This window comes from Panthera uncia (assembly GCF_023721935.1).
Source record: "Panthera uncia isolate 11264 chromosome A1 unlocalized genomic scaffold, Puncia_PCG_1.0 HiC_scaffold_17, whole genome shotgun sequence".
Lineage (NCBI taxonomy): Eukaryota > Metazoa > Chordata > Mammalia > Carnivora > Felidae > Panthera > Panthera uncia.
Genome location: NW_026057577.1, coordinates 119,422,108 through 119,430,075, shown reverse-complemented (window position 1 = coordinate 119,430,075; position 7,968 = coordinate 119,422,108). Strand labels below are relative to the sequence as shown.

At 34.5% G+C, this 7,968-nt stretch overlaps 1 pseudogene; it reads right to left on the bottom strand.

The window, feature by feature from the left end:
- Window positions 1-372: 372 nt before the first annotated feature.
- LOC125935015 (thymosin beta-4, Y-chromosomal-like) lies at window positions 373-886 on the bottom strand (annotated as a pseudogene).
- Window positions 887-7,968: the final 7,082 nt, after the last annotated feature.

Below are 7,968 nucleotides of genomic sequence, written 5' to 3'. Positions count from 1 at the left end.
TTTTCTTTTCCTTTCTTTTCTTTTTTTTATTATAAAATATATATACTTACATTAGAATTTATAAAATATATTTGTACTGTTTAATTAATAATGAAAGAAAACAAACACTAGTATAAGCCAAGTCAAAAAAAAGAACGTTGGCAGCATCCAAGCACACCCACTTAGTTCCTGGCTTCCTCTCTAATTATAATCCTATCCTTCCAGCCTGGAGGTATCCACTATTCTGGCTTTGCGATAACCTTACCTTTTTTTTAATGCTTTTACAACCTATATATGCATTCTTAAACAATGGTCTGGTTTTGCCTGTTTTGAACTTAGTATGAGTGGAATCATACTATTGGAATTTTTTTCATATTTTAAACTTTTAATTTGCATATTAAAAATTGTGCATTCCAATAATTAAAATCCTCTGAACACAGAAATGGTACTCTGATTAAATTGCATTTGCAGCTTACAGGACATCTTGTACCAACTTGGTTTTTATTCTAGATTTCACTGTTGTCCCACCTAGCTTCTTCCTTCACCAACATACAAGTTCTTTTCCTTCCCTGCCCAGCCAGACGTGCAGATGGAGGAGGCAGCCTCAGTGTTCCTCCTCAGTAGTTCTGATTCTTTGATGAGGAAAGGGGCATCAGTCATTTAAATCTGATCCAACCTCTTTGCACCTTATATTATTAAAGAGCTAAAAGAAGTAAAATAAGAAGGCAACACTTGTGGAATGTACAGTGCATACTGGTGGCGCACACCTCATTACAATTTGCCCGCTTGCTTTTCCTGTTCAGTTGTTTCTTTTGAAGACAGTGGATTTTTCTCTTGCTTTTCTCCCTTCTTCAATTTTGACTTAATCGAATTTCTCCATCTCAGCCATATGGGGTTTGTCAGACATGGTTGCAAAGGAAGCAGAGCAATGCTTTCCAGCAAGCAGAGTCCGATCTGCACAGTGGCTGCTGCCAAGTGCCCTGCTGGAATTCTTTTTATCCTACTTCTTGTGTTTAATATAGTGTTTGCAATGCCATCCATACTATAGCATTTGGCTATGTCATTTTCTTAGTGCTACACTGTTTCATTGTATTAACATTTCACAACTCATTCATCCTACTGTAAGTAGACATTCAGGTTGTTTGCAGTTTTTGGTTACTGTAAATAAGACTGCTGCTAATCCTCCTACACATGCATGCTGGGGCCTATGTTTATATGCTTTTAGGGTATGTACTGGCATTCTTTAATATTTCCCTGGTGAAAAACCTCTTGGATTTTGGTATCCAAACTTTAGAATATAAATGTCTTTGTAATAACACTTGTCAGCTGATGTTTTTACGAAAAATTTGTATTTATGTTCAAATGCAGTACTACGTTTTAAAGAAAGCTCTGTGTGTGTGGGAGGGGTGGTTGTAGGGGAAGTCTTGAATTATATTCTAAGTAGAATTGTTAAGTGTTAACGTTTTGAAAGGAACAGTTAGAATCAACAAAGGGCATGTGTGATGGTTAATTTTATGTGTCAACTTGACTGGGATGGGGGTGCCCAGATATTTGGTTAAACATTATTCTGTGAGGCTGTTTCAGGATAAGATTAACATTCAAATGGAGTGAATTAAACAGATCACCCTCTGCAATATGGGTGAACTTCATCTAATTCACTGATGGTCTGAATATGAAAAAAGGCTTAGTAAAGGAATATTTGTTTTCTTTGCCTATCTTCCAGCTGGAACATTGGTCTTCTCCTGCCTTCAGACTTGGACTTGGACTAGAACTATACCATTGGCTCCTTCCTGGGTCTTCAGCAAATTCCTGGGTCTCGACGGCAGATCTTGGGACTTCTCAGTCTCCATAATCATGTGAGCCAGTTCCTTACAATAAATCGTATCATATATAAATATCCAATCAATTGGGTTTCTCTAGAGAACCCAGACTAATACAGCATGTTGCTGTTGCTGTATATAAAGTAATTGTTTGAAATAACCATATTGATCATTTAATGAACATTTCAGTCATTTTACATATTAACATGATAGCTTGTCACGTATATATGTATACATATATACATATATATATATGTATTTTACTGTGAATTAGTTATGTTTTAGGAAATTGGTTGAGGTTTTGAGTTAATATATAAAATGTTATAATTTTTCTTATTTAAAATATTGATAAATAGACTTTCAGTTATCATTTTTTTTAAAGTCTAATTTATAGAAATAGGTTTCTGATTTTAAGTGGAGAATACCTAAAGTGGGAAATGCTATACCTAAAATGGAAATTCTGGGTCATAGATCATATGTATCTTCAACTTGGTTAGATAATACCAAGTTGTATTGCAAAAGTATGGTACAAATATTCTTACCAGGTGTCTGTTGGAATTCCATTGCTTACATCCTCGCTGAGAGGGTAACCAAATATCCCAATTTTTGAGGAAATGGACTGTTTTACAGAAAATGCTTGTTATAAAACATAGAAGGGAATATAGAATTGGAAAAAAATAATTTCACAGACCCAAATGATATTATAGATTAAGGGAAGTATTACTAATTGCTGTCAAAAATCATTAAGTAAATGGTTGATGGGAAACAGTTAATTGCTAAAAGAAAGTCTCACACATTACTTTTTTAATAGCAAGGGGAAACCTTATCTGTTCAGTGGAGAGGAAAAATAACTTGGTATAAGAATCAATCAATTGCAGCATTACTATTGTTTGTTCATAAAATAATATGTGCCTTTTGATATAATGTCACATGAAGTTACCATTGCCTATTAATTATTCTAGGCAACAATATTTAAGTTGGATTTATTATGCCTCATATAGAATGTGCAATATACAAGAAATGTTGGATATAGACAAACAAGTAAAATGAGAGCATAGCAAAGAAACCAGAAAAATTAATGATGTTCTGTAGGAGATAAATTAGGCTGGATTCTTTAAAAAGTTACTATAGTGAAAAAGACATTGTGGTTGATTATGAGAAACCAATGGACATAAAAACCAGATACAACTGACTCTACATTTGATCTTTGAATGGACAGACCACCTATATGTGATATTTTGGGATCAAATGGGGACTTTTGAAAATAGTCTCAATATCAGAGGAGATAAAATGTACTGAAAGAAAAGTAGAGGTCATTTACTGCAAAAAGTAGGTTGAGGAAAAACATATGCAGTATGATTTTATATTGAGGTGAAACTGCAAAGGAGTGTGTGTGTGTGTGTGTGTGTGTGTGTGTGTGTGTTGTAAAGACCTGGAAATACAGAATTAAGGTAATTGGTAGTGGTGGTCTCTGGTGAGGAAGGATTGATTTCATAATTTTTTTCTAATTTTCTACAATGCATATATGCTGCTTTTGTAATAATTTTTTAAAAACGAAAACTAGATAATAAAAAGTTATTCAATCTAGTATGTCTCCTGGTAAAAATGAAGGTATAGAGACAAGTTTCTGCCTAATAATAATCGTATGCATGACTAGCATCTTATATGCTAGATAATCTTCCTGAAGTAGTGATCACTTTGATTATTATTAAAAAGACCACTCCATAGGGTCATAAATCATCTAGTGTCCTCTTCTTCCCCCTTGATTATGTGCATTTAATATGGATCTTAAAATAGGTACAACATGTCTTACTCTATTCTTCCAGCATTTATAGTTTTTGTTCCATCATTTTCATTGCTATTATAGTTTATTAAAGCAGAAATAAATTGATTGAAATAAATTATGAAGAGTTTATGTGCAGATCACTATAATTATGAATAATTTTTATGCTCCCATTTACTTCATTGTATGTATATAAATATATATATATTTATATATATAAATATATATATGTGTATATATAAATATATATATGTGTATATATATATAAATTAGCTAATATATATATATAGCTAATATATAAATATATAAATATATATATATTTATATATTTATATACACATGTATGTATTTTTAAAAACACAAACCTTTTCTTTCTCCTACTATCTCTTGGAAGCATGGGTTGTAATCTGTCAGTTTTATTGCATCTTTATTTACATGAGAAATTCTTCTGTTGATTGATTTAATTATAAAAGAAGGATTAGACAGTACTGATGCATGAATCAGGGAATATGAAAGTGACTAAATAAGGCTCTTTGTCCTCAAGGAAATCCCAATCCAGAAGGGAGAGGAAAAAGACAGGTGCTGTATAGATCTGTAAACAAAATAATTTCCAAAGCAATATAATTTCATTCATTTTCTTCAGCAAATATTTATAAGTATTTACTTAGATGCTAGTCTCTGTGCTAGATACTGGGCTTCAGAAAGAAAATACACTTTCTTCCCGTGAGTTACCAATGGTCCAAGATAGACTAATAAACAGAAAAACAGACTAATCACAATCAGTATGATTAGTAGCACTGACTTAGTGGTTTCTCAAATGGGGAGTATTTTGCTCCCCAGAGGACACTTGGCCATGCCTGGAGATATTTTTGATTGTCATAATTGGGGTGTGTGTGCCACTGGTATCTACCAGGTAGAGGTCCAGGATACTCCTAACATCCTACAATGCACAGGAAAGCCCTGCACAACAAAGAGTTATTAGGATAAAAATGTCAATAGTGCTGCTGTTGAGAAATCTTATGCTAATCATTGTGTTTTGGGGTTTGTATAAGAGGTGTATCTAACCCAGTAAAGGTGAGTAGGGGAGAAGAGTCATGGAATGCTTTCACTGAATCTGGACTGAAATTTGAGGAACAGCTGGACTTAACCAGACAGAGGACACCAGATGTGTTACAGGAGGTATGTGTGGAGTGTTGTGGGAACATGAGGGAAGGAAAGTCTAGTTTTGGGGGATGATGAGGAGTGGGCATGCAAAGACAATTGTCATGGAAGACTGCTCAGGGCTGTTTGAGCTTGTCCAAAAGGATTACTAGTACGTTGTCAATGGACATAGGTATGGGGGAGACGGTGTTGCAAAAGTTCTTGAATGTCATTTCAAATTGAGGTAACTCTGCCAAGAATCATTTTGAGAAGTGGTGTATTTTTAGTCCTATAAAACAACAAGACTACGTATGCCAATAGTAATTAATTGTACTGTAGGGGGTCATCATATTTTTTGGAAATCACATATTTAAAAAATGAATTTAACTCAGTTGCAGTGATGACATATGATATATTAATTGCAGCTTTAATTTCCAAATACTGTATTGGAGAATTTTCAGATCTATCCCTTATTAATTTCTAGTTAAATTCTGTTATGGTCAAAAGACATACTTTGTATGATTTCTATTCTTTTAAATTTGGTGAAGTTTATTTTAAGGGCCTCAGTATGGTCTATCTTGTTGAAGATTCCACATACACTTGAAAGAAATGCTTACTCAGATGTTGGATGGAGTGTCTTATAAATGTAAATAATATGACATTATATTAACAGATTCGTTGATAGTGTTGCTTATGTCTCCTGTATCTCTACTGACTTCCTATTTGTCTTAGCAGTTACTGAGAGGAGTGTTGAAGTCTCAGACTGTAATTGTGGATTTATCTATTTCTCCTTTCAGCGCTCTCAGTTTTTGTTTTATGTATTTTGAGGTTATGTTGTTAGGAGCGTACATAGAATTGTTAGCTCTTCTTGGAGAATTGACCCATTCATTATTATCTGATTTTTCTTTTAAATATTGGTAATATTCTTTGTTCTGAAGTATCTTTGTGTGATAGGATAGCTACTCCAGCTTTCTTTTCTTCGTTTTTGCGTGGTATATCTTTTCTCATCATTTTACTTTTAATCTATCTATGCTTTTATATTAAGGGGGTTTCTTACAAGTAGCGTATACTTAAAAAAAAGTCCAGCTTAACAATCTCTGTTTTTAATTAGTGTGTTTAGAGCATTCACAATTTATCATTTTTAATAAGGTTAGATTAAAATCTATAATCTTACTTTCTATTTGTTTTGTCTGTTCCTCATTTCTTTTATCCTTTTTCACTGCTCTTTGGTTAATTGAACATTTTTCTTATGATTTAGTTTATCTTCACTATTGGCTGATATATTTATACTTCAAAATTTTTTTAGTAGTTGCCCTAGGATATATCTTCAATTAATCAGAGACTGCCTTCAAATAATATTCTGCTTCATGTGCTTTTCATTATATGGTACTGACTTTGAAAGAGTATACAATCACACGTATTACTAATTACATTATTAAAAGTTCTGAAAACTATATACTTTAGTCTGTGTCTAACAAATGCTTAACGACTGCCTCGCAGGACAGAAAGAAAAAAAAAAAAGCCCTGCTTTGTAGTGTTTGATGGTTTCTGTGGCCTAACCACTCCAACCATGGCCAATTTCAAGCAACCACTGTGACTTCACTGAATGTGGAGATAAGAAAAAAAATGAGCACAGTCATTGCATTGAGTCAGTACAAGCCTGCTCCAGTGTGCACTACTTATCCGATTAGGTTCTCTTTTCTTGTTAAGACCTGTCTTTGGTTTTTAGTTACTATTGATTTTTCTAGGACCTGCGACTTTAATTCTAAGGCTTTCCAATGTCCAAGGAATCTGCAGCTACAAGGTTTCACCTTTTTGCAAATTTATATTCTCTTATTGCTAAAGACTTCAGTTTCATTAAAAATTATAGGGACGCCTGGGTGGCTCAGTCGGTTGAGCGGCCGACTTCGGCTCAGGTCATGATCTCACCGTCCGTGAGTTCAAGCCCCGCGTCGGGCTCTGTGCTGACAGCTCGGAGCCTGGAGCCTGTTTCAGATTCTGTGTCTCCCTCTCTCTGACCCTCCCCCATTCATGCTCTGTCTCTCTCTGTCTCAAAAATAAATAAACGTTAAAAAAAAGTTTAAAAAAAAAATTATTATATCCCCCTCAGAGGATTTCTTTCTACTTTCAAAAATATATCCAGAGGCTCCCATATACCAATTTGTATCAACTGTACACAAATCAATCTAAACTCAAAACAAAACAAGGAGATGCATCAAGCCATTTTGCAATTAAAAGTTGTTTATGACAGCTAGCCAGGAGTCAACTGCCCTAACCTTGGGGCTTAGAGCAAATTTAATTTGGGGAAAGGATCTGGGAGGGTTAAAGAACAGCTTTTGCATTTCTTACCAAGAGAATATGACTCATTGGATTGATATAGGTTAGCTAGAAGGTCTGTGTTTTAAAGATCTAAAAATAGCTGCCTTGGTGCTCACTCATAGCCAGCTACTAACTCTCCCTGGGTGAGTCAAGTGGTGACTGTGGCCTAATAAGATGACATCCTAAGTTGTTATTTACAACAGGGCAGGGGAAATGGAGCAAATACTGAACATTTGGAACCTTCTGGGAGAGTCTGTTGTGAAACAGTCTTAAGAGTATTTCAATTCCAGTGTCTCTTTATAGAACAGAGAGCCTGAACCGCTCATGGGAATGCTAAAATAAAGATTTGGGTGGGGGTTATGTGTTGAATAGAAAAATTACAGAAGCTAGTGCTCAAGACTTTTGACTGAGAACTCAAATGCTGAGAGACCAAGAAGGGTCATAAAGAGACTACAGTATATATTCAGGATAATATTTTGAGTAATTGTGGACTTTACTGAGCAAACAGGCTAATAATTTCTTGTGCTATCATTTCCCCATATTCTAGGATGAAAGCAGTAAAAAAGGATTGAAAGAATCTTGAGGCTAATTTCTTATTGCTTACTCCCTTTCTTTTACTCTCCCTATTCCATGCCATCACTATTTTATCAACATTCTTCTAAAGGAGAAATGGGGGAGGAACCTGGCTGGCTCAGTCCGAAGAGCATGTGACTCTTGGTCTTGGAGTCGTGAGTTCAAGGCCCACATGGGGTGTAGAGGTTACTAAAAATGAATTTAAAAAAAGGAGAAATTGAAACATAAAGCACATCATTATGATAAATAAAAGCATGAAGGCAGGAGTTGTAAATCATTTAGATTTTCTTAGGAATAGTGATTCCAAAGCATTCCGTAGTTAACTACTATTCCTATCAATCATCTTGACAGCCA